The sequence below is a fragment of the Anabrus simplex genome, chromosome 4, assembly GCF_040414725.1.
Source record: "Anabrus simplex isolate iqAnaSimp1 chromosome 4, ASM4041472v1, whole genome shotgun sequence".
In the NCBI taxonomy this organism is placed as follows: Eukaryota; Metazoa; Arthropoda; class Insecta; order Orthoptera; family Tettigoniidae; genus Anabrus; species Anabrus simplex.
The window spans coordinates 253600722-253627053 of NC_090268.1; positions in this window are offsets into that span (position 1 = coordinate 253600722).

Genomic DNA, 26332 nt, shown 5'->3' on the forward strand with positions numbered 1-26332 from the left:
ACGGCATAACACACATATCTGAAATAAAACATACTCCCAAATACACTTAAGAAAATGGAAATTGCAACACCATGAAGGCATTGGTCGTTTGTGTTGATTCCCAAGATATGTAACGATGCCACGTAGTTATGTAAACGATCAAGGTTTCAGACACATTGGATTGTTGCTACAGGTCTCCCCACGTGATTGGTCGCGGAGGAATCAACTCCAGTATACGGACTCTGCTGTAGCATAGTTGACTTGCAGTCTGTGCAGTGAAGTGTTCCCCGTCAAACATGCCTCGACGACAAAGAAGAGCACGCTATCAACAACTGTCGCCCTTTGAGAGGGCTCGGATAATTGGGCTGTGTGAGGCTGGATTATCGCTAAGGACTGTCGCTGCACTTGTTGGCCGACAGGCATCTACGGTACAACGTGTATGGCAGCAGTGGTCAAATGAAGGTACCCACACTCGTAGACCTGGCACAGGCCCAGCGCGACAGACAACTGTGAGAGAGGATCGCCACATCATTCAGATGGCCCGGATGGAACCCCATGCAACAGCAGCGCAAATTCGAGCAACTGTGGCACCCCACGTTACACAACAAACAGTTGGTAATCGCCGGCGTGCAGCCGGCTTACGAACCCGAGTCCCTGCAGAAGGTGTTCCATTGACCCCACAACAGCAACGTGTAAGACTGGCCTGGTGTCGATAAAGATCGACGTGGGTCGACGAATGGCATAGGGTCGTCTTTAGTGACGAATCGTGCTTCTGTCTTGTCCGCAGTGATCGCTGGAATCGTGTGCGCCGACGTACCGGGGAGAGGGGCCGCCCAGATCTTATTATCGAGAGGCACACAGGGCCAGCACCAAGCATTATGGTCTGGGGAGCTATTGGCTTTAATGTGAAATCACAATTAGTGCTTGTTGAGGGCACTATGAATGCTCGACAGTACGTTGATAGGGTACTCAATCCAGTGGTTGTCACTATGATGGCGAACATTGCTAATGGGATGTTTCAGCAGGACAATGTCCGGGTTCACACTGCACGCATCTCCAGATCCCCGGACCTCAGTCCTATTGAGCATGTGTGGGACATGATGGGTCGACAACTGGCCAACCCTCCTCAGCCATCCACAACTCTGGAACAACTGACCCGTGCAGTGCAGCAAGCATGGGCCACAATTCCTCAGGAAGCGATCCAGGGCCTTATTAACTCCATGCCTCGACGAATTCATCAATGTATTGCAGCTCGTGGTGGGCACATCCTGTATTGATTGTTGTGGAAACTTGCGGTTAGAGGGACCTGAAGGTGTAATCATCGAATCATAACCGAACACTTGTCTTGCATGGTCAATTGCAGCAATGTAGCACCACTCCTTCTGGGTGTTGCAATTTCCATTTTCATCAGTGTATCTCCAATAACTACAAATATATCTCAACTCTACAATCTAACTACTAAGAGTACTGTACAGAAGAGCTATCTAAAATATCTACAAGTTATGAATCAGGACTCACACTCTCCAATCAATTTAACTTAGAAGTGGCTATGCAAATGATGAACATGAAATTTAAGACGTGGTCCTGGATTCGTGCGATTATGGGTTGAGTTCGCTTGAAATTGAACTAACACATGTTTTAAGTTATTAATCATGGAAGAATCTATGCCATAATCCAAATATTCTTCGGCAAATAGCCAACAAATGCACTCGTAAATTTTGACAACTGTCAATAACTTCACATCAGGATAAATTCTTTTTCACAGAAACGAATTTCGGATTTATGCCTAAGAGTACAAGTGCAAGACTAATTATTACTAAAAGACCACGTCCTTTACCACGAACATACTACGCTGGCGTAGCAGGGGGAGAGGTGATACTTCCACGTGGCGCGTCCCAGGTGGCGGATAGCGGAGTCCTAACCGGCTTGCCGGCGGACTTGAAGGAAATAAAATACCTCTCGCGGACCAAACACACAAGCCACTGTGAATGGGGTATGCAGGCGAAGAATTCACCCACGGTATCCCCTGCCCATCGTAAGAGGCGACTAAAAGGGGCGACCGAGGGATGATCAAATTAGAACCATGAAACTACTTGTGATTAGTACCATCACGCGGGGAACACTATGGGTCACTTTTTCTTGCGCGTAGTAGCACTATGTTGGGTACCAAATAGGTTTGTGATTAGTAGCAAACGAGAGCGGGACGGCTTTTACAGTACCTGTGATTAGTAGCCATATACGAGCGACACCATGGGATGAGGGAACCCATGGTTCTGGATTGCCTATGATTAGTACCCACTATATGGGGAACACCACGGGATAGTACGGGTCCTTGTGGTTAGTACCCTTATGTGATGAACACCATAGGTTTTCGTTGAATGTAAATGCAGCCGCAATGTTCGAAACAGCGTAGGTCTGTAATACATGTGCGAATTTCATTACTTGTGAGTAGTACGATAATGTGTGGAATAACGCGAGTCTACGCTACTCTCGATTCGTACTGCAACATTACAAATACCATGGTTCTACTTTCATAGCGATAAGTACCATTGTGAGTGGCCGCTGACTTGGATTTTGGAAACCCTTTCGACTAGAAGTATCATCGATTCAGTATTGTGATATAGAAACAGTCCCTTGGTCAGTAATACTATTGTTTTACGCCAGCTTCTGTGCATGTGAGGCACTGTGGGTCGGTTCCACTGGTCGTTTTAAATTCATATCCATCCATCCATTCATTCTTCGTCCTCACGTTTTGAATTGTGGTCAGTGTATGCTTTTGGACTTTTAATTTGTCATTTCATTTCGTCTCATTTCGTACCATTAGGGGCCGATGACCTAGATGCTAGGCCCCTTTAAACAACAAGCATCATCATCATCAATAATCCGTTAATTCAACAAGTCCACTAAAAAGACTCACAATATCGACCACTGTAATCCATTACAGTATCTCCATAAAACACGTGGTCAGGAATAACACAACATATCGCACATGAAATAAGCCTTAATTTGTCGAAATCGATCTCGAAGTTTAAATCTACCACCTTCACTCAAGTGCTCCAAAATTAAATGATTACCTAATCTATGAATTAATATCCCAATGACACTAAGTTCAGTCACTCGAGGCATAAATTTAAGCTCCAAATATTACCGGAATATTTGTGGTAAATGTAACATATTACCACATTAGATTCCTATTAGATATATCAATTCACAAATGTCATAATATTCTTTAAATGTTTAAGGATGATCACGATAAGACACGGATAAACTTTCAGTGATTCACCACTGTCATGAGTACGTAACGCATGGTTAGGATAACCTGCAATTCCATTTAACTCAAATATTCAAACGGAAATCCACATATCAACACATTTCATCTGGAGAGTAATTCATAGATGAAATATAAGAAATAGAGCAAATGATAAGCTTCAAGGCCACACCACAAGAATAACTAATATACAACTACAAAGAAGAGATATCTAGTATAAGATGTAATCGACTTAACTTAAACCGTAGACTTCATGTTGAGCGGTGGGAAGTCGTCCTTAATTGACAAGTTTAAGGTGGATGTCCCTGCATTTCTTCTCCGTTAATGACGGCCTGATGATTTAGTAGCCCATAGTGGAATACATGTTGAACACGGTGATGAAATCCATGCTTGTGTTCTGCTGATTGTAGAGGTCGTCTTCACGGCCGCAGTTCCGCAGTAATTCACTGAAACTTGTACAAGACAATTATAAATAATCCTGGACACAGTTCCTTTCAATGTGATGGAATGATACGTACTTTATTACTAATAATTAATGACATTCAACGTCTGTTGGTTAAGTAGTTTCATGTTTAAGTCGTGGAAACAAGCACACTTCTATAAGCTCCCGTCTGGCATCGAACGGGACGCCTCACTATCCACTGCGACGGTAAGGGTCGGAATGTTCGGCTCCATGGCTAAATGTTTAGCATGCTGGTCTTTGATCACAGGGGTCCCGGGTTCGATTCTCGGGAGCGTCGAGAATTTTAACCTTAATTGGTTAATTTCGGTGACACGGGGGCTGGGTTTATGTGTCTTCTTCATCATCATTTTCATCCTCATCACAACGCGTAGGTTGCCTACGGGATTCAAATCAAAAAACCTGCATCTGGCGAGTCGAACTTGTCCTCGGAGACTCCCGGCACTAAAACCCATACGCCATTTCATTTCAGGGTCAGAATGAGAGCTCGTAGTGACGATCTGAATCGAAGTGAGAGTCGTAGCGACGTTCTAGATCAGAATCAGAATGAGCACATGTACTGCTTCTTTTAAGTAGAACACCTTCCACCACTAGTCGTCGGAAAAACAGATCCAATTGAGACACTGAATTCTTGTATAATCATCTGATTTAATTGGCACTAACTTCACACGCAAGTCGTAAAATTAAGTATAATTTATATTCCTAACATTTTAATTTAGATATGACTTCGTTATCACTGTATGACCGAGTTTCATATTGGCACGGGCATTTGTAGTTACGGTAGATCGCGCTGTTAACTCTTCTCGGTGATATCTTACTATACCCTTTCATTTATTAGGTGAGAGTCAGCTATTAAGGTGCATGGTTTATTTATTTATTTTTGTGACGAGCTGGTCTGTCCCCTCTCGATCGATAACATTTCGCCGCTCCACTAAAACAAATAAGAACACGTGTCACGCTGGTCATTTGGGAAGAAGCACACTGTCACAATATACATCGTAAATAATTGATAACTACTTGGAATAAGTAAACTCGTGTCCTCGTTCCGCGGTAGTGCACGTTCTTCAGGCACACCCCCAGCGGAGCCCTCCTGCCATTCTTCAATTTCTGGCAGTAATGGGAATCGAACCCTGGCCTCCGCGGACGGCAGCTAACAATGATAGCTGTTACGCCATAGAGACGGGCAATACTTGAAATGATCTATCTATCCCAGTCCATATTTTCTACCTGGTATTTTTATTTTTGGTTTCTTCCCTATTGATATCAATTTAGTCTTGTAAATACTGATTCTGTCGTTCGTGCTGTGGGTTTCTGTAATCACATCCTAGTTCATGTACCATCGGGAACGGCTGAGTGGCTTAGTAAATGGTCCTGACTGTCAGAGTACCAATGGCTTAGGAATAGGAGAGGGCATCTCGGTGAGTCGTGGTTCTCCTTGTGCTCCGGCAGCTAGGGCGTGCGGTACAATTCACCTAGGTCCCTAACCTGTTAGAGGAGAGATTCTTACTAGGGAGTATGTGTAAGTAGGGTATCACCGTACTTCAAAGATATTTTTTTTTTTACCGAAGACGCTTACAACGTTCATGAAGTTATTATTGTTCTCGTCATTATCTGAAATCGCTTCAGACAGGAACAATTGGCACTCTGAAGACATCAAGCTGAAATTTTCAACTCTCTTGGTATTTACGTTAATCGACGGCCATAAAGCCATGAACTAGGGTTGCCAGCTTGTACGTTCTTTCCGTATTTTTACTCTTAATTTAGTCTTATTTTTTCATTTCCCCGTACAACTCTTTCTTCCTTTTTAATATTTGGCGCTGGCTATAGTAGAACCCATAACAATCCTTTACCTTAATATCACAAGAATGCACATTGTTTTTATTATTATCTTTATTACTTTTGCCTGAGTTCATGTTCGGATTGCGGCAATAAACTGATGTCGTGTATATTCGCAAATTCAAAGAGCAGCTGTAAAACTTTCCTGTGACGAAATGAAGGCAGAAATGTTAGTGAGAAACATATTAGCATCTAAATGTATCTGTGATTTTATTAATATCCTGAAATAATTTGAGAGTATCAAGTGGACTGATGTTAGCAACAGGTGTTCACACGAAGTTAAAAAATCAGAGCTTCAGATTGTAATACATTTCAAAACGCCCTCCAAACAGTTTTTAAACCTACTAAAGAAGAAAGGTAGATTCCTAGATAAAGTTACATCAGCTTCAAAATACCAAAATGTTACGAAGTAATAGGGTTTAAGGCATAATGTTTTTTGAATTTTGATCGAAAATGGCACTTATAGATGTTAAAGTATGAGTTATTTAAAAATATGTCAATGAAAAATGTTCCTTTTTTTTTACTTTTAAAAATGTGGCGACCTCTTCATACACCTTCCAGCGAAGTATTTTCTACTTTCCAAATCTTCTCCACAAGTAATGACCGATTTAGTTACGAGTATTATTGCATCAAGCTCTTCATTGTTGCACTTGCTTCCTTTGACAGAATGAGGATGTAATTGGTGTATGTGAAGTATGTCTGGTACCCTGTGCTATCTGAACTGGTATGGATATTTTAATTAATAGGAAAGGACATGGTTGTAAACTTATAGTTGTAAACTTGCTGTTTGAAATTGATACCACGGAATCACCTGTAGGATGGTCAGAAACGAATATTTTACCTACCTGTTTTGTAAGTTTCCTCAATGGTAACTGGTTCCCGTTTTAGGCACCCATACTTGCCCTTCATTCTTGAAATGGAGTAAGTTCTCTAAGGGAGGGTTTTCCTTTCCCTTCTATTCAAATAAAACGCGATTTTCATTCAGCGGCACTTGGCTGGAAGAATATTGAGTAAGTATATCGTACCTTATGGTGTAGGGGTAGCGTGCCTGCCTCTTACCCGGAGGCCCCGGATTCGATTTCCGGCCAGGTCAGGATTTTTACCTGGAGCTGAGGACTGGTTCGAGGTCCACTCAGCCTACGTGATTAGAATTGAGGAGCTACCTGACGGTGAGATAGCGGCCCCGGTCTCGAAAGCCAAGAATAACGGCCGAGAGGATTCGTCGTGCTGACCGTACGACACCTCGCAATCTGCAGGCCTTCGGGCTGAGCAGCGGTCGCTTGGTAGGCCAAGGCCCTTCAAGGGCTGTAGTGCCATGGGGTTTGTTATATCGTATCTTATAAATAACGATTCTTGTAGAATCGTAAGTCATATGAAGGCTAAAGTAGTAGAATATTTGAATAGTGGGAATTTTCACAGTCGACACAATTATCGTCCGAACACTAGTTGGATAGAAATCATCGCAACATGCAGGAGGAAGTTACGGGTGGTATTGACCAAGCATTCCGATTAGAATTTAGAGATTTCAAATATACTGCATATTTGCTTTACGTCGTAAAGACACAGTTAGTTCTTATGGTGACGATGGGATAGGAAAGGGCTAGGACTAGGAATGAAGTGACCGTGGCCGTATTAAGGTGTAATCCCAGAATTTTTCTTCCCTAAAAATGGGAATCCGGGGAAAACAATCTTCCGGGCTGCTATCACTGCCACTATCTCCCCAATACAAGCTAACAGCTACGTGACTTAAAACGGGTAACTACTCACTTATTTAGACAAATGTGATGGTAATTGTTGGCACATTCATTTGTGCTACCCACCCCGGCTTCACACAGGAACAGTTATGAACTTAAGGCGAAAGGCTACTTTTAACCGAGGACCTATAAGATTTCCATGTATATGACATTAATCGTTTTCATTAGTGGAAAATATTTCGTATTGATGTAACACGCGAAAGGGAAACGTAATGTGGTCCATGAGAGAAACATTCTCCAATGAGATCAACTCGAGCCACGCTTTTTTATTGTCATGCCAAAACAGATTCTTACCGGAAACTGGACTCATTTGAAATTAAAAGGCAAACCTGAAGGACTCGTAGGTAGTGACGGTATTAAGATCGCTTCTCCTGTGCCACAGGTTGTTAAATTAGTAGCTTCAAACAAAGAGTTATTTTCAAACGTTTCATCACCAATCACGTCACATTGCATTACTTTGGCGGGGGTAGATTACGTAACAATATGATAGGCACTCCCACTTTGAAAATCAGCTTGTGTGATGGCAGGCCAGAAGGATGGAAAATTTTTTAGAATTCTTTATGTTAATGAACAGCTTCTTCACTATCAACTGCTATGTTTACAGAGTAATATACAGTACTTGAACCTGGGCAGTTTTAGAGAAAAACGACTCCCTTTTTCTTTGTGAAGTCATTCTTTCTCTGTCCTGTGACATTCGAGAATCCATTTGTTGTAAGTTTCATTGTTACGTGATAAGCGCACTTCTTCGAATGCAATGTATCACGACCTATATACCCTTTCCGTTTCGACATGATGGTTATCATCGACTTTATACAGATAACGAAAAATCAATGGAAAATTATTAACTATTGTATCGTAGCATGTTCAGCGAATGCTAGCCGAAGCCGTTGATAGACGGCACGCTAGCTCGCAATAATGTATTCGGTCGCCCTGAAACTGGTTATTTACATTTCCATATTTCAGAATGGAGATTGCGTCAAAAAATGAAAACTGCGATGTTTCTGAAAGTATAGGTGAAAACATTCTGTAAATTACATATTCATCTACATTAGTTACTTGAGGGGAATAAATAATGTATTTTGATACGGATTAACTAATTAATTTAGAAAGTTTCTTAATTTGACGTGTTTTACTGCAAACTGCTAGCGTACATAAAAAAAGGTTACTGGGTTCAGTGTTGAAGACAGATACATCTATTCATAGACAGATAGACCGATAGATAGATAGATAGATAGATAGATAGATAGATAGATAGATAGATAGATAGATAGATAGATAGATAGATAGATAGATAGATAGATAGATAGATGCTCTCGCGGACCTTTCTGTAGAAATTATGCTGGACAGTTCTTACTGGCATAATGTAAATATCACTCTAGTTGAAGCATTTAATGTACAGCGTATTCAGTGTACAATTACACCGAGCTATGTACACGAAATTACCAAGGAGTGTTCTAAATGATAAAATAGTGTACACACTGGATGTTATATAACACAGCACGACGTACTTGTGGAACTTGTGACATGCTGTATATTGCTTGTATGAATGAAGAATGTTCTCTGTAACTTGTTTGTTCGAGAAATTTGCTCTTTGGGGGAAGGAGCAAACATAGAGAATATTAATTTTTCCATATAGAAGTCAAGAGTATGTGAAAACAACATTTTCTACCCTCGCCTATGAATTAACAATCATATATCGCATGCCACTCTAAGTGACTTTAAGAGGCTTGTTTGACATTAGGTATCGGTAATTAATGTGACGGTTCGTGTGGAAGGAATCCATTGGGTCGATTTGCTCATGCGCCCAGTGGCATATCGTTAGCTAGAGGAATGGGAGTGCAGAAATATATTATTAAAGCTAAGAAAAAGTGAATAAATCTTTGAAGAGACAACTACGCTAATCAAAATGGAAAATGCAACACGACGAGTCTCTAAGGCTAAGTTGATACCACCTTCCGATTATTCTTTTACACCGTATAGGCAAAAGTCAATTATTTAGAAAGTTTTTTATTTTACGTGTTTTACTGCAAACTGCTAGCGTACATTAAAAACAAAAGTTGTACTGGGTTCAGTGTTGAAGACAGATACATCTATACATAGACAGATCACCTCGAGCTACGATACATTGCGGAATCCTTCCATTCATGGACTTAATAATGGTTGGAATTACTTTTAACGTAATTTCGACTCACACTTGCTGCACCACGAGGATCAGTTGTTTCTCAGCTGCGAGGGTTGATTGAGGAAAACTACTTGTCTTGTTATTAAAGAGTGCTTGGCTCCGGGGTTATTGGGCCATTTTAAATTGTGATGTCGTGCCCTGGAGATTCATCATGGGAGGATGGGCATTGTACGCTTGAAACTTTTCATTTGCTGCGTTTTCCAGCAAATAGCCACTGAATTGAATATCGAGTTTATATTAAAAACCATAACTCCTCATGTCGCCCTATGTGGCTCTGGACAATAAGATCGGCTCGACCTCTTCTCCCCTCCCCATTTCGGTAGGTCATCGGACTGAATTGCGACGATGAAGTTATACTATGATTATCACGTAACGTGAGGTGCCACCGCTGCTGTAATTTTTACTGACGTAGCTCCAGGGTCTCCCTGAGCCATCCAAAGTAAGCGGTTGTCATTGTGCTCTGATGTCCATTGCGCTGGTCGTGTACAATGTCCACGGGCATTTACGTTTGCATTTCGTCACAGTAGCAATATACGTTGCGTTTTAGATCAGAGATGTACCTAGACATAGCTCCCATTGAACGGCGAGAGCTATCGCAAGGTACGGAGCATGTTAAAGAACTGTTACATCTGAAAAGCTGGCTGGTTGATCATTGCCAAGTCAGCTGTAGCACGATGGGCCGTCATTATGCGAAGAATTTGTAACGTAGAAATGAGCACGTATAAATATAATTCAAAAACTATTACATGCTTACTTACATACTGTTACGTGTTGAATCGCTGATACATTAAAATAAATAATGATAATGAAATTTCCTAGGTATGAAACCAGACACATAGCTTATGCAGACAACAAATCTCAGCACGGAACTAAACTATTCAAAACGCTTTGAACTTCAGTCTTCCAATATGTTGGCTCTCGGTTTCATCAAATGATCACAGTTCCATCCTGTTGATTGTATGGTCTGTGATCAAATGTATTATAAGATGTTTCAGTGTGCTAGTCTGATATATATATATATATTTATAAAATCCCTGTGGCTATTTTTTGTTGGGTGCCGTACTTTTGCATCTGTCTCTTGGCTCAGACTAGAGCAAAATGTGTCTGTCAGTCTAATTTATGGCTGTAACAGTACGAGAGCTGCTGAGGTTTGGGCAGTGCTGTACAACGACATTCAGAACACGACTATTCATCTGTATGTTGTGTTGTGTAAGATACTTTTCATAGTCAATCGTGTCTGATTCAGTGAAGAAAGTAGTAGCAAACTACCTCATTCTCACCTTGCCCATTTTTCCTCATTATGGCACCATCGTCGGTTACCTTATAACTGCATGATGTCCGGTGATGAAATACGATGAACTGACAGCCTTAAAGATGGAGAGATAGGCAGAAGTGCGCGTAGGTGCAATGACATTTACATGGTAACCTGAAAATGATAAATTTGTGGTGATAATCGGTTCTTAATTGGTTTAGTTACCTTAATAATTATTTTCGTCTTTTGAATGGGGCATAATATTTCGGGCCAGATGATGGGAAATTCCATTGTCAAAGCCTTGCGGACATTTAACATCCTCGATCGACAGTGTCACATTTTACCGGAAATACCTCACGAGAGGCATTACCACCTGCAGTGAACAGCGCAGTGGTGAACCACTGGTGCTTAGTGATAGCGATTAACGGCGTCCGGCTAGAATTGTTCGTGGTAACAGACAAGCAATACTGGCTCGAATCACATCCGCATTCAATGCAGGAGGTACCAGACGCATATCCAGTAGATCAGTGCATCATTCATGAACGTCAGGAGGATATGGGAGCAGAAGACATCCGGGAGTTCCCTTCTTAACACCACCACACTGGACACAGCGTTTCACCTGGGCTCGTGACGTTGTTAATTTGAGCCCGGAGGACTGGTGACATGTAGCTTGGTCGAATGAGTCACTGTTCCAGTTGTTTCGAGCTGATGATACGGTTCGGATATGTCCAAGCCCCATGGAGCCACGTACCGCAGTTGTCAACAAGGGACCGTACAGGCTGGTGACAACTACGTAATGGTGTGAAGTGTGTTCACCTGACATGGGCTGGATCTGCTGATCGATCTGAACAGATCGTTGACCAGTGACTGCTACGTTGAACTGCTTGGTGACTACTTACAACTCTCCATGAACTTCATGTAACCTTACAAGCATGAGATATTTCAGCAGGATAATATTCCGTGTCGTCGGGCCCACGTTTTCCAAAATTGGTTTTAGGAGCGTTGTGAAAAGTTTCAATGACTGCTGTAGCTACGTCATTCGACTGATATGAACCCTGACGAGCATTTTTGATACGTGGTGATGAAGTGCGTTCACACCCAAGACCCTGCATTTTTCAAATGACATAATATCTCAACAGGTGTTGCTTCTACTTGTGGAATCGATGCCACCGCGAGCTGCTGCGCTTGGACGAGCTAGAGAAGGGCCTACATGATACTAAACACCAATCCCAAGACTTTTGGCATGTAAAGTATACTTTTCCATTACTTTTTCGTATATTTCCCTATTAATGTAATTCTTCAGCTTTTCCTTGCACTATTCTGAACTGGAAGCTTTGCAATACAAAGTTGAAATTAACGTTTTGTATCAAGTTACCCAGTTCGATCATTATTCTCAGCAAGGTAGTAAAAAATATTCCATATTAGTTGGGTGCATTGTTTCCGAGGTCTATAATATTCCGGAAGATATGGCTCGAAACTTTCGGAAGATGTTTAGAAATATATCAGTTTTAGTATTTATTGAAAATTAAATGATCGTACAATTAACAATCAGTTATAGAACTGAATAACGTTCTGTCATTTACCTCATGATCTTCTTTTCTGATGATGAGGATGATGATGGTTGCTAAAGGGGTTCTAACATCCAGGTCATCGTTCACATGCCCTTATTCTTTCTCCTTGTCCTAATATATGACATTCTTCGTTAGATGTAGAATGAACGTACAGGTTTCGAAATAAGAGCAGGGTTTTATTTACTCTTCGATTGTCCCTAGGAATTATATGTCGAATAAATAACATCAACACAATCCTCATCTTGGAACTCTCTGTTTACTTGTTTCGTTGCCAACTGTTTTTTTTTTTGTTTGCTAGTTGCTTTACGTCGCACCGACACAGATAGGTCTTATGGCGACGATGGGATTGGAAAGGCCTGGGAGTGGGAAGGAAGCGGCCGTGGCCTTAATTAAGGTACAGCCCCAGCATTTGCCTGGTGTGAAAATGGGAAACCACGGAAAACCATCTTCAGGGCTGCCGACAGTGGGATTCGAAACCCAGTATCTCCCGGATGCAAGCTCACAGCCGTGCGCTCCTAACCGCACAGCCAACTCGCCCGGTCGTTGCCAACTTAAGAATAATAATTTATCTAACCAAAAATTACATAGTAAAAGTTTCCTAACATACCGGCCCACCAAAAGGCACATACTTTTCAAGAAACAAATAAGTAAAGTACGCGTGGATGAGTGAGACACTGGCAAATGTGAATGTTCAGTGTACTCATGACATTTAATTAACTACAGGTAACACACGCAACTTCCTAATGGGGCGCGTTGTTATTTCAGTACTGGTTCTGACTGCAGCAACCCTGATGAGATCGTTATTAACAGCATGAATTGCTTCTACTACCCATCTTTCCACCGAAAAGGTAGTAGATTGTCATGTTTTATCAGCTCAAGCTCTCCCGGGCGAAGGTTGGGATGTTTCTGTGTCCAACTGGAACGTTCTTGGAGTGCACTGATATGATCTACCAGAAGTCTTGAGTCATTCTTTTTTGATGTGTTTCCATCTAGTCGGGCTACTAAGCGGGCATGATTTGAGGTCGTAGCCAGGAAGGGCAGTGAACGGCTCTCCAATAAGGAAATGGGCTGGTGTAAGGATAGATGCGCTTGTAGGATCGTCACTCAGTTTGACTAGAGGCCAGGAGTTGCGGCAGGCTTCTATGTGGGAGGATAATAATAAAAAACATCAGCACCATCTCCATCTTGGAACTCTATATTTATTTGTTTCATTGCCAACTTAAAAATTAATCTAACCTAAAATTACATAGTAAAATTTTCCTAACACATGTATTGATATTATATTTCTGTCATTTAAGAGCGCTTATTTGGGAGAGATCCGTACGTTTGGCAAGTTAATGAAGTCGTTCTTAAGGTAATATATCAGCATCGCACCCCAAATTCTCTTAAAAGTAAAATCGTTTGAAACGAATTAAAAACTGCTACACTGTATTGATGTGCATTCGTATAAAATAATTCTGCCTATTTACTTGGGTCTATAATGTGAGGAGGGAAAATCGGAATATTTCCATTTAATTTCGTATTTTCTGGAATACCGAGTTCGATGGCTGCAGTCGCTTAAGTGACGCAAGTATCCAGTATTCGGGAGATTGCGGGTTCGAACCCAACTGGCGACAGCTTGAAGATGGTTTTCCATAGTTTCCCGTTTTCATACCACGCAAATGCTGCAATTGTACCTTAATTAATTAGGGCCACGGTGGCTCCCTTTCCACTCCTATCCCTATCCTGTCCCATCGTCGCCATAAGACCTATCTGTGTCGGTGCGACGTAAAGCAACTTGTAAAATAATGGAATGTTTTCAAAAATCGTATGAACTTCCGAAATGTCAGAGGATCTGGCAACACTGCCTGGGTGAGACATGTCGCGGGTGTAGTGGAACTTGAGGTGATTGAGGAGATGAGAAGAGCTGTGGAGAGTGATATGAGTGCTGACAAGGTCAAGTGATAAGTTCTGTCTACGCGAGGTGTCTTATGTCAACAAGCATTTTTTCTGTACCTTCTGCACCTAGAGAGTTATTTTTGCCTACATAAGAGTACTAAAATGAAGATTTAATAATTTACTACATTGTTAAACGAAGACCAATGTCTGATGAGATACACAGGGTTTCGCAAAAGTACCTGTACATATTGATGTGTGAAATCTATATGCATAAAATCCCTCTTCTGTCTGTCATTCACAGTGATATTGAGAAAACGAGAAAGTCTCAAGAGCTGAAATCCGTACCATTTCAATCACTCAATCATCAATCACTACTGATCTGCATTTAGGGCAGTCGCCCAGGCGGCAGATTCACGAACTGTTGTTTTCCTAGCCTTTTCTTAAATGATCGCAGACAAATTGGAAATTTATTGAACACCTCCTTTGGTAAGTTATTCCAATCCCTAACTCCCTTAGCTATAAACGAACATTTTCCCAATTTGTCCTCTTGAATTCCAGCTTTATCTTCATGTTGTGAATTTTCCTACTTTTAAAGACACCACTCAAACTTATTCCTCTACTAATGTCATTCCACGCCATCTCTACACTGACAGCTCCGAACATACCACTTAGTCGACCAGCTCGTCTTCTTTCTCCCAAGTTGTCCCAGCCCAAACTTTGCAACATTTTTGTAACGGTACGGTAACTGGAACCATATTCTAGTTGGGGTCGTAACAGAGACATATGCCCTCTCCTTTACATTTTACTACAACCCCTAAATACCCTCATAACTATGTGCAGAGATGTGTACCCTTTATTAACATCCTTATATTAACACCTAGGTACTTTCAATGATCCCGGGAAGGAACTTTCACCCCATCAACGCAGTAATTAAAAGTAAGAGGACTTTTCCTATTTGTGAAACTCACAACCTGACTTTTATCCCCGTTTATCATCATACGATTGCCTACGGTCCATCTCACAACATTATTGAGGTCATTTTGCAGTTGCTCACAATCTTGTAACTTATTTATTACTCTGTAGAGAATTACATCATCTGCGAAAAGCCTTATCTCTGATTCCACTTCTTTACACATATCATTGATATATATCAGAAAACATAAAGGTCCAATAATACTGCCTTGAGGAATTCCCCTCTTAACTTTTACAGGGACAGATAAAGCCTCACCTACTCTAATTCTCTGAGTTCTATTTTCTAGAAACAGAGCCACCCATTCAGTCACTCTGTTGTCAAGTCCAAATGCACTCATTTTTGCCAGTAGTCTCCCATGATCTACCCTATCAAATGCCTTAGATAAGTCAATCGCAATACAGTCCAATTGACCTCCTGAATCCAGGATATCTGCTATATCTTGCTGGAATCCTTCAAGTTGGGCTTCATTGGAATAACCTTTCCTAAACCCAAACTGCCTTCTATCATACCATTTATTAATTTTGCAAATATGTCTTGTATAATAAGAAAGAATGCTTTCCCAAAGCTTACATGCAATGCATGTCAATCTGACTGGCCTGTAATTTTCAGCTTTATGTCTATCACCCTTTCCTTTATACACAGTTGCTACTATAGCAACTCTCCATTCATTTGGTATAGCTCCTTCATGTCTTGTTATGTCTTTTTGGCAAGAAAAATAAGATTAACCACTCAGAACCACGACTTTTGTACCTTAAGAAACAAACAATCTGTCAGCGAATTTATTGCCCCATCGCCATGATGACGTACGGTACGTACACAGCTATATCTATCGGCATGAGTTCGAACTACGTACATCCTGACTTCTGTTGCCCTCCAACTGGTACCAGATATGGGTTATATGAACAATGCATTGCTGACCATCACACTGTTTAGTGAAAAATGCTATCTTTCAGTAAAATGAATGAATACATTTTTTCATATGGGGGTGTGAAAACATCAATAGGCCTAAGCGCGAAAGTATACTGACTATTTACGGCCATGGTCGTAAAAGCGTTAACTTTATGGTCTGCCACCGTTGTTAGCTGGTTCGAACCCCATTAGTTGAAAAAATGGTTGCCATCAAAATGTTAGCCGTCAAGGTAAGGGAGGTGGTGGTATACAATTTCTAATCACTAGATTGCGTGCCAAAAGCTTGGATAAAATTTGAAACCTCTCCGCAGTGTTCATATAGAGTGAGGGCGTATAACGCTGTTGATGGTGATTCGGCCGTTGGATGGCGACGTAAAGTCTTGCGCAGACCTCTTGTTGCTGTTCCACAGGAATAGGCGATGTGCCGGCACCAGGCTTCACCCTCTTCCTTCCTACTATCGTAGATCACGTCATTCATTTCATCTCATTAACTCCTCTGATGAGGTTGACGTCAGGAAGGGCATCCGGTCGTAAAAGCCCACTGCGAACATTCGTCTCACTTCATACCCGGCCCCGAAGAGAAACGGTACAAGGGTTAGACGTACAAGCACCGAGCTCGATAGCTGCAGTCGCTTAAGTGCGGCCAGTATCCAGTATTCGGGAGATACTAGGTTCGAACCCCACTGTCGGCAGCCCTGAAGATGGTTTTCCGTGGTTTCCCATTTTCACACCAGGCAAATGCTGGGGCTGTACCTTAATTAAGGCCACGACCGCTTCCTTCCCACTTCTAGCCCTCCCCCGTCCCATCGTCGCCATAAGACCTATCTGTGTCGGTGCGACGTAAAGCAACTAGCAAAAAACAAAACAAAAAAAAAACAGACGTACAAGCACGAGATAAAAAGCCTTCCGACGAGTTTGAGGAATGACATCTTAACAAATGTTTATCTTGGATACTTCGTTGTAGGTGTTTCTATGGTGAAGATAATTCGGCTGAGGTGAAATTTCGTATGCTTAGTTCTTTCCCGACAAAATACCTCTCATTTGGAGGTGAGGTTGTAATTTTGATATACATAACAATATTAACGTCAGTTATTGGCATAAGTCTAAATCAAGTTTTACTCCGTATTTTGAAGTTCTCGCGTATTGAATGCGATAAAAGACAGAGGACAATCGTTAATCGTTTAAGAGTAGATGCAATGAGTGAATTATAATCTGGTTATTATTTATCGGGAAATTGTGTTAATTACTTGTTTCACGATATTGTCTCCAGTGAAACATAATTTAGACCACAGAACGCTTTTTCTCCTCATTGGACGTTCACTTTGCTTTGCTTTGCTTTGCTTTGCTTTGCTTTGGAATTCGTTTAACCAACTGTACAACCACACATACAGATAATAATTCTAGAAAACGTGAAAACATTGATAATGTCACGCACTGTAAATGATGGCTTCAACATTATTATTTACGATATTTACTATTACTTTGTTGCCACGACAGAAAGGTATTAAGTTCAGGCTGTTCCTGACCCCTCTTCCAATGTTTATCACCATGTAGATCATTTGGCTAACATGAGCGATGGTAGAGTTTCCGCCGCCGCTTTTGCAACATCTGCCATCTCCAGTAGAAATCCGTTGGGAGAGCATGACTTCCATGAATCCATGAAAGAATTTTCGATCGTCAAAGCCTGTAAGAATTTCGTGTGTTAAATCAAGAAATTTTAAATGAGCCGACAGTCCAACGTACAAAAACTCCACGAGGAAGACAAAAAGAGTAAACGGAGGCAAAAGTCGCAAATATAAAATGTGCAGTTAAAGAGACAAACAGCGGAGGCAAACCCTGTACGTATGGAGAAAGATAAATATTAAGTCACAGGAAAGAGAGAGTACTCGTAATGACTCTAAATTCGCAAACCTCTACGTCTAACATAAGAAAGAATACGCGAATAAATGAGACAGGATATGTTACTCATAAAGGACGAGGTAACCACGATTCCCCATCACGCACTTTCAACAGTAGATCAGCTACTTATAATGAACAACAAATCACCTTTCGCTAGAAAGGTGATCTTTCTTGGTGCAGACTTCCGACAGTGTCGGATAGTTCTCCACTGTTACAAAGCAGCTGTTATCCAGTAAAGTGTTAAATATTGTACCTTATGGCTTAAACTTCACTGATGGGCTTCTAAAACTTGGAAACGGAGAACTAAGCCATGTGACACTACAGAGATTCAACACAAACCGGATTTCAAAAAAATATTCTATAACATTCATTCCGTTCTTCTTTTCATCCAAGTGAGAGAACAGTGCTCTCCAAAGTAGCAATCTTTTTCCCAAGAAACAAGTTATCATCATCAACCAATACGTTCTGAAGGAGGGATATGTGACGTTGGGGTTGATAACTGACTTAGCAAAGGAGAGCAGGTGAGAAACAAATGGGCGGGCGAGCGCATTTAGATTTCAGAGAACCCTAAAGACTGTTTAACGGCATCTGCTACGCAAGAATCCATTGACTGAGGTGAACAGTTTTGGGTAAGTTAAATTCCTTGCTTGCCAGTCTCTACGCTGAAGTGCGTGGAGTTGTTTTCTCAACAATTCAGCTGTTCAGTTCGCCGCTCTTCTTTTTCACCACAAATTTACTTCGTATTTATTTCCATTGTAAATTGTGTATTTGTGCTAGACTGAACAAACGCCTCGTTATAACTTGAGCCTTCGTTCCTAAATCTTGCGACGTACGGAAATTACATCCTCCCGAGCAACACAAGCATGCTTTGGCCTGGAAATCTCATTTCATTTTCGTGATATAATATTTTGTCTCACAGATACTGTCTCAGTAGCCTTATCGCCCTAACAAGAATATGGTGGCACTATATAACAGTGGCATAAACTGTATCTCTATAGGTCTCTGGATCTGGTGCTAAACGAATGGATTCGTGAATTCTGTCCATTTCCTAAAACTAACAACATTAGTGGCATGTGATTGTGATGATTGCAGTGGACGGGTGCTCTCTCCCACGATTGCGGGTCATCCGTGACTAGGAGAGAAGTGTACAGTATTGCTTCCTTCCTTCCTTCCTTCCTTCCTTCCTTCCTTCCTTCCTTCATTCATTCATTCATTCATTCATTCATTCATTCATTCGAATTCTGTCCAAATGAGTAGCTTCAGATTGTCTACACAACGATTTAGACATCTCCCTCATGGATATTCACCGTCGATTCTGCCTTGAGTAATCAGTCTTTCTAGATCACTGCTTTTTATAGAAATGAGATCAAAACGAATAAATATGGCAGATTTTCTTAGGATTATTTATTATTGATTTTTTATTCCGGTGATTTTATTCCTGATGTGTTGAAATAACAGTTTACCTACAATTTCAGTAGGCCTACATACTTCTTTGAACTTGAAAAGTTAAATCTAGAAAGAATATTTAGATGTATAGACAGTATTTGAAAGCCTAGCTATAACTAGGCAACCCTCCTCTCATAACTCAAATCAGAGGAAACGATTCAAGGGGTGCGACCATTACAAGAACGAAGTTAGCTGTAAAAAGAAAGCGAACGTCTACGAAGGATGGCATAATGAATGACACTCTGGACCTAACAAGCATAATACCATCGGGGTCCTAATTTAACAAGAATTGACCAAGGGAAATCAGATAGGGAAGGTGGAAGTGTCATACCTAGCACAAATAAGCGTAAACAATTCTGGAGACAGCTAGGAGACCCGTTTTCATTAACACACGCTCTCAGGTTTAGACACCTCGCTGTCGAGTATCCTTAAGATCCTTGGAGATGTGTAAGAACCTCGGCATTTTATTGGATTTATCTGGCCACTTGCACTTCTTGGAATTAAACTGATTCTCTTTTCTGGTGTAGGCGAGTGAACCGAAGGTCCATGTTCCTCTCCAGACGTGGAAGTTTCGTTTATAGACAACATGTTTAAATTTTCTGACAGAGATTCGGACACAGGTCCTTTCTGGTGAACCTAGCATGATTGTCCCACTATGGCTAGGCAGCCGTTCCGATCAATCAACGAAAAACTTCCCAAATTTACGCTTACCCGTTTTACATTACAGGTATTTTATATTTATTTTTAAAATCAGTGCTATAATTTCCATATTGTACTGGACATATTTGAGCATATCTATCTATGGCACTAAATCATTTATGTCCTTTATTGTACCTCCGTATATTAAAACATTGTCAGGAAGTTAGTTGAACATTCATACTGCTTTTAAAGAAAAGTCTGAGACTCAACCTGCTCAAAGAGCTTTCCTAATAATTTTCAATGCAGCAATTGTTTAGATATGATATTCTCTACAGAGGTACTAAACAGGCCATACAAATGGTGTGTTTTCAGTCCGTCAGAAAGCGATCGGCAGGGTGACAGATCCGGCTGGATATTTGAACTTCCAGCAGTTACTCTTGATGTTCTGCGAGTTCCGTAGTGTATCAGGGGGCGCATGAACGTTTCTCCCCCAAAATCGAGTGACACAAGGTGGAAATTCATGTTTCAGTTTTCAAATTTCTGAAGGGTTGAATAACATCTGCTTTTATTTTTATATAATCACAGAACTCCCACCCCCTCCCACTTCTTACATTATGCCACTAGTGTACGGGATTATGATTGCTTACGTAAACAGTGAGCAATCTTCATGACGAAAGCGAAGTGCATGTTGCCTACAGTACACAGCTTGCCATAGCAGTTCACGATTTGCGCACCTCTAATATTCACTGCTAACTTATTCTTCGCTGTTAGTTAACATGAGAAGTGTTACTAGTTGATTTTGCAGAATATCTTCCACTATTCTGGCGTGTTTTCATAACAGAATACGTGTCCTAATTGTATTACCTCACCTCTCTAATTACTGTTCATCACACCACGAGAGAACAATGTGATGCATTAAAACTGCTAGTAAAAGTGAATTTTCAAGCCGATAATTCCAGCACAGCTTTAGAGACGTGGAAGGAATTACGATAAATTAATTTTCCTCTTCATTGCTCTGCTGATAATGAGCTCTTTACTCAGCACAGACATGATCGATTCTTCACGAAGTGGAGATTTAAGTCTGTGTGTATGTGTAAGCTTACATTCGAAAGATGGTGGGTTCAAATCTCACTGTCAGCCGACCTGAAGATGTTTTTCCGTGGCAATTCTTTTTAGTGTCAGGCAAAAGCTGATGTTCTACCTAATTAAGGCCATAGCAGCTTCCTTTTCAGTCTTACAAAGGAGTTAGTGCAAGTTGTGAGTGCAATTGAGTTGCGGCTTATGTGCACTGAATTGACGTGTATATTACAAATATTGTGTGCCTTTGTCACTTGAGGCGCCGAGATAAAAAATGGGACTAGTCATCCTTTTGGTTATTACAGTTAATACTGTGAGTCTTATTTTTATATGATTTCGCATCTGTTGGTGCTAAAATAGGACTTGTTGAGTAATTCTATCCCTATCTAAACCAGCGTTGAAATTTTATGTCATCCAAAAGTAAAGTTTGGGATGGTGATCAGGAGTGAAATCTGGCGTTCAAATCAAATATGAACATAGTTGCTGACTAAATAACCTGGGCTTTTAGTAAGAAAATCCTTTTTATTATCCCTTCCATATTACAAGCCAAGCCAAGATACTGATGAGTTACTGACTTGTCTTTCCATGGCAGCGTCGATTTTGATACGTAAGTTGTGTAACATAACGTATGTTTATACAGTTATTTGGAATGCGTATTAATATGCTTAAATTATTAAAACACATTTTGATATAAAATTGTAACCTACGGATTTTTTAGTTATACTTTTTGGTAAAACGAGTATTGTTTAAATAAAAAACGGTTCTTGTCAGTCATTTTGTAGTATGTCAATTTCCTAGTATTTATATATGATTATTTGTTATTATATTTTGTTATATGACTTTAATCTTTCTAATGGGCATGTAGGGTTAAATATGAGGTGTAGGAATATTATTATACAAAATTATATACAAAAATTGATATATCTCAGAACTACTGTTCAGTTACATGTCCCGTTCTTGATCTCAGCACCTGAATTATATTGTACAGGATAACTCACGGAGTTCTAAACGTGGGTTGATTGTGATCCTTGGGCAAATATTATGAAGCAGCACATGTCTACAAATTAAAAATAAAATGTTGGAGTCTGTTTGCTTGGTCATAGTCGTGAAACTTCATGAAAAACATTGCAAACAGTCTCCCTCTTTTCATTACTCTTAAATGTCAAAAATCCGTTCGGACGTTATCTGAAACCTCTGTGGTCTGACGTCGTCAGGATTATCTAATGAAGTCTGCAAATGCAGCATAAACAAACAGTATACACAATGGAATCGATTGCCTCGCCGATGCTGTGGAATGAACGTAGTTATTAACGTGCTATTCTGTCCGTCTCAACACCACCATGAAATATATTTCATCGAATTGCTGAAAGTGAGATACTGGTCTAGGCGGTCGCTTTTTGATTTCAACTTCAGTTTCACTTTCTGGTTCACCGCCTGGTAATATGTTCTTCCCTGATATGCAGTACATGCGTGTGTGTGAGAGGATAGGAAGTGTGAAGAAAAGGTCTACCTTTACAACTGTATTGGCCTCGGGCAGGTTACACCTCACGGAGAAAACACTAAACACGACCTTCCCGTCGTAAAACGCTAACTGCCAGGTGCAGTGGAGCTTCTGTATCCTTCCTGTGCATATAATGATTCCACGACGTTCTTTTATTACACGAGCTGTGACATAATTATTATGATGGGGAAATGTTTCTGAGAATAGTGGATCGTATGAAATCACAGACAGGGGACCCCTTACAACTTTATTTATATAGATATTTGTGTATGTTTTTCAGTAGTAGATGTAGATACATTCCAAGGCATTTCCGTGATAATATGCTTGTTACATTTTAATATTTTTCAAATTTTTGATGTAATCATGCAACAGACGAAAATGTAAGAAGTACGTAAAATTTGAAAATAGTATACATTTATTCTTTAAGATTCCCTGCCCACTGCATACAAATTAATGTAAGCATGTGAATTTTCCAAATGAAAAACCTCATGGAGCTGAAACCTCGTTTCTGTATGGAACAAGAGTAAAATAACCCGGATGAAACGAAAATCACAAAACGTCACACGAAATGAGTGCTTGTGTATTAATAAGTTAGTTGATAGTTTATCGGGCGAGTTAGCTGTGCAGTTAGGGGTGCGTAGTTGTGAGCTTGCATCAGGGATATAGTGGTTTCGCAGTCCACAGTCAGTAGCACTGAAGATTTTTTCCGTGGTTTCTCATTTTCACACCAGATAAATGCTGGGGCTGTACCTTAATTAAGGCCATGGCCACTTCCTGTCGATTCCAACGCCTTTCGTATCCCATCTTCGCCACAAGACCGATCTGTGTCGGTGCGACGTAAAGCAAAATGAAAAGGAAAAACTCTTCATGGGTTGATAGTTCTCGAGCGACAATAATGTGATAAAGGAATGTTGTGATATCAGGACCTACGAGCAATACATTATTTCTGCAATGAGACTGTTGTAATTTGAATGGGCTGCTGATTCCGGCACCATGGAGTAGGTGAAGCTTTATAGCCTCCTACCAGGAGGCCTGGGGTCGATTTCCGGCCAGTCAGAGTATCCTAAATTTGGACTGAAGACTTCATGAGCAGCCCATTTGGTTTCAGAAGCCATGGTATATGGGTGAGGACGTTGTCAAGCTGATCACGTGCAGACGAAGCCTTTCAGACTTCAACATTTTCCTTTTGGTAGAAAATATAGTTCTAAAAAGTAATGACTTTCCATTATGTACTGATACTTATCAAATACTCATATTAACTTATGTTGCAATTGTAGCTACTGTGAACATTAAGCCTTCGTTTACATAAATCATGAGAACAAATTCACTCCTGATGTTTCTCCTTTCGTTCTCATGATGCTATAACTCATTGCGACTGACTGAATCGGATAATTGGAGTGATGTACGCTGCTATTACCGGCGGAGCACATTACATTATGAATGGAGACGAGGTAATCCTCACACGGGGAGAAATTAATTGAGAACGCGAGTGTACCTCGCTACAGATCGTGTAATTCACTTGGGTAGGAAAGCAGTCGGTGTCGCACTATTTGCAACTGTCAGTGGTAACGCACGTCCTAAAGCAAGCCTTTGAGCTTTTATGACCAAAGGGAGTGTCACGAGGATAACGAATGGTGGAAAAACAAGAATAATACATTTCAGCGCTGATGTTCGACACACACAATCTTTTTTTTTTTTTCTTTTCTAATAGAGTTGTTAAAACTAGAACCGTCTATACTTTCTTCTCAATACTAGGAAGTTAATGTGCGAGAAGTTGAGCCTCCGTGGCTCAGACGGCAGCGCGTCGTCCTCTCATCGCTGGATACCGTGGTTCAAATCTCGGTCACACCATGAAAGATTTGTGTTGGACAAAGCGGAGGCGGGAAAAGTTTTTCTCCGGGTACTCCGGTTTTCCCTGTCATATTTCTTTACAACAAATCTCTCCATTATCATTTCATAGCATTCATTACTCATGAATAAATCACCTTGGGAGTGGCGACGCCATTGTAATAATAGCCCATATATGTTTCGTTCAATACATCCCTGACCCGGTCAAAGACTGGAAAACAGGTTGTAGGTTTTAATTTTCAATATGCGAGATATCTCTTTGTACCTCAGACGGTCTCACTTGGCGGGCTCGATCCTGGACCAGTTCAGCGGGAATTGAAATTTCTCGAATACGTCAGCCCCGTGTCGCTAGAGTTAATGCCATGTAACAAGTTACTGCTGCATCTCTGCCTCTACAAAAATCATAAAATATAGTTAATGGGGCGTAAAACCAATAAGCTATTACTATGCTGAGTGCATTAGTTGCTCTTTTTTTTTCTTAAACATGTGCAACCTGATAGGAAATAAATGTGTCTTAGTCGTATCTTACGCAACATCTAAAAGCATTTTTATGTACAGATAGCCTGATATAGGCTTCCCCGTACAATTCACAAATCGTACAAGTGACTGAATGTGAAGCCCATCTTGTAAACACTGAACCCCGTTTATGCAGATTGGAATCAAATTCTGTAACTACTTTCACGATTTCTTATTGTACTGTGAAAACCATATCCACCTCTAGAGCTATCAATAGATAATTGCGAACTTTATAGGTTCAAGCAACCATTTTTTTTTTTTTTTGCGCTTGGCTTTACGTCGCGCCGACACAGATAGGTCTTATGGCGACGATGGGAGAGGAAAGGACTAGGACTGGGAAGGAAGCGGCCGTGACCTTAGTTAAGGTACAGCCCCCAGCATTTGCCTGGTGTGAAAATGGGAAACCACGGAAAACCATCTTCAGGGCTGCCGACAGTGGGGTTCGAACCCACTATCTCCCGAATACTTGATACTGGCCGCACTTAAGCGACTGCAGCTATCGAGTACGGTCATTTTCTTTTGATATTGGTAGTGGTGTCCTTGAAGACGTAATAGATTAAGACCAATTACAGATATGTCAATCCGCCGCCACCATTTTTTACAGTCTCATCACATCAAAATTGATAGATGAAATAGTTTACCCGTTGTAAATACTACCATTAGAGCGTTCACTAAAGGCTTAAAAATGGACCATAAGGCTTTAACACATCAGCAATTTTTCGAGGCGAGGACTTTCGCTCTTCTCGTGAATACAGAGTTACACTGATTAAACTTGCACATTTGAAGTAGCGGCGTGAAATTATACATGGTAAAATATCTAGTTACTCGGAACAGTAAGTAATTTTAACCTCCTTCACGCGTACCTTTTTATTCTTCATTTCATACAAGGATAGGCATTTACACATACTTGACTTTCCTGAAGTCTCAGATATCTTAATAAGAAAGTTAAAATGAATGAAGTGTTTATAATAATACCGCCGTGTAAGCACCGACTACGGATAAGCACATTGTTCATACCAATCTGAACATTATGCTGAGCTCATTAATCCAAGCATACTGCAAGTGTAGGGAATGGTGTCAGCTATCTGGGCTTAAGACAGACAAGATTTCATGGTTCTTCAGCACATTGTGGTGTTTGCAACAAGGCAAATTTGTTCGCGCGTTCGAGTTTTTCTTCTTATATAGACAACCGTTATGTATTCGAGTGATGAGGTCGTTAATACGATATTACTCGATCGAGAAGCATGACATAATGCATGGGAAGCATAACGCTTATACCAATAGTGATTTCCTGGACGACTACCAACCACGGTTGCGTTTTAAAGGGCTGAAAGATATCCGAGT